Source organism: Triticum urartu, chromosome 1A (assembly GCF_056163025.1).
Source record: "Triticum urartu cultivar PI428250 chromosome 1A, HENAU_Tu73, whole genome shotgun sequence".
NCBI lineage: Eukaryota > Viridiplantae > Streptophyta > Magnoliopsida > Poales > Poaceae > Triticum > Triticum urartu.
Window position 1 is genome coordinate 282,938,413 of NC_141873.1, and position 2,638 is coordinate 282,941,050.

A 2,638-nucleotide genomic window follows, 5' to 3' on the forward strand; every position below is an offset into this window, starting at 1 on the left:
CAGGCAGCGGCGGCGGCCGCGATGGTGGACGATTCGTGCACAAGACGCTTGATGGAGGCCATTGGAACAGATCTGGGTGAAGAGCTGCTCATGGCTGCTGCCGAGGCCGGCGATGGCGGCACTATTCGGTGTCGTTCCCTTGTTAAAGGCATCGCTATTGAGAAGTTTCAGGCCACTAACTGCTACCTCCGGGGGAAACCCTAGATCGGTAGATCGGATGACGGCGGCATTATTGTGTCGTTTCCCTTTTGTGGCGTCATTCTTGGAGGTGTACACGGGCTCGAGGGACCACTGGACGGAATAGTTTGTGGAGCGGTGTGTGACGCCCTCGATTCAATCGTACACTAATCATACACGCAAACGTGTACGATCAAGATCAGGGACTCACGGGAAGATATCACAACACAACTCTACAAATAAAATAAGTCATACAAGCATCATATTACAAGCCAGGGGCCTCGAGGGCTCGAATACAAGAGCTCGATCATAGACGAGTCAGCGGAAGCAACAATATCTGAGTACAGACATAAGTTAAACAAGTTTGCCTTAAGAAGGCTAGCACAAACTGGGATACAGATCGAAAGAGGCGCAGGCCTCCTGCCTGGGATCCTCCTAAACTACTCCTGGTCGTCGTCAGCGGGCAGCACGTAGTAGTAGGCACCTCCGGTGTAGTAGGAGTCGTCGTCGAAGGTGGCGTCTGGCTCCTGGGCTCCAACATCTGGTTGCGACAACCAGGTAGAAGGGATAGGGGGAAAAGAGGGAGAAAGCAACCGTGAGTACTCATCCAAAGTACTCGCAAGCAAGGAGCTACACTACATATGCATGGGTATCAAATGGAATAAGGGTATCATATGTGGACTGAACTGCAGAATGCCAGAATAAGAGGGGGATAGCTAGTCCTTTCGAAGACTACGCTTCTGGCAGCCTCCGTCTTGCAGCATGTAGAAGAGAGTAGACTGAAGTCCTCCAAGTATCATCACGTAGCATAATCCTAACCGATGATCCTCCCCTCGTCACCCTGTGAGAGAGCGATCACCGGTTGTATCTGGCACTTGGAAGGGTGTGTTTTATTAAGTATCCGGTTCTAGTTGTCATAAGGTCAAGGTACAACTCCAAGTCGTCCTGTTACCGAAGATCACGGCTATTCGAATAGATTAACTTCCCTGCAGGGGTGCACCACATAACCCAACACGCTCGATCCCATTTGGCCGGACACACTTTTCTGGGTCATGCCCGGCCACGGAAGATCAACACGTCACAGCCCCACCTAGGCACAACAGAGAGGCCAGCACGCCAGTCTAAACCTAAGCGCACAGGGGTCTGGGCCCATCGCCCATAGCACACATGCACGTTGCGTACGCGGCCGGAGAGCAGACCTAGCAACCTCCATTACAAAGGAAGTCACGTTACGCGGTCCAACCCGGCGCGCGCCGCTCAGTCGCTGGCGTCACGAAGGCTTCGGCTGATACCACGACGTCGAGTGCCCATAACTGTCCCCGCATAGATGGTTAGTGCGTATAGGCCAGTAGCCAGACTCAGATCAAATACCAAGATCTCGTTAAACGTGTTAAGTATTTGCGAACGCCGACCAGGGCCAGGCCCACCTCTCTCCTAGGTGGTCTCAACCTGCCCTGTCGCTTCGCCTCAAAGTAACAGTCGGGGGCCGTCGGGAACCCAGGCCCACCTCTACCGGGATGGAGCCACCTGTCCTTTCAGCCCCCTCATCAGAATCACTTGCGGGTACTCAACGAGCGGACCCGACTTTAGTCACCACATGTGTCATGTATAAGTATATAGTATATACCCGTGATCACCTCCCGAGTGATCACGGCCCGATAGTATAGCACAGCAGACGGACAAGAATGTAGGGCCACAGATGGAATACTAGCATCCTAAACTAAGCATGTAGGATAGCAGGTAAAGGTAACAACAGTAGTAGCAAGGACAGGCTATGCAGCAGGATAGGAATAACGGAAAGCAGTAACATGCTACACTACTCTAATGCAAGCAGTATAGAGAAGAGTAGGCGATATCAGATGATCAAAAGGGGGGGCTTGCCTGGTTGCTCTGGCAAGAGAGAGGGGTCGTCAACACCGTAGTCGTACTGGGTAGCAGCGGCGTCGGTCTCGATGTCTAGCGAGAGAAGAGGGGGAAGAAACAATAAATATAATGCAAACAAATGCATGACGATGCATGACATGACAAAACGTGATGCTAGGTGCGCCCTAACGCGGTACGAGGTGGTACCGATGAAGGGGGAAACATCCGGGAAAGTATTCCCGGTGTTTCACATTTTCGGACAAAGGAGCCGGAGGGGGAAAGTTGCGTGTTTGCTATGTTAGGGATGCGTGGCGGATGAACGGGCTGCGTACTCGAATTCGTCTCGTCGTTCTGAGCAACTTTCATGTACAAAGTATTTTCATCCGAATTACGGATTAAAAGATATGATTTTCTAAAGATTTAAATCATTTTTTGATTTTAATTATATATTTAATTCCAACATTATCCAAAACAGTGTGTGATGACGTAGGCATGACATCAGAGTGATGTCAGTAGTCAACTGTGCAGTTGACTGGGTCAACTATGTGTGGGTCCCGCATGTCATTGACTTATTAGGCTAATCAGGGGTTAATTAAGT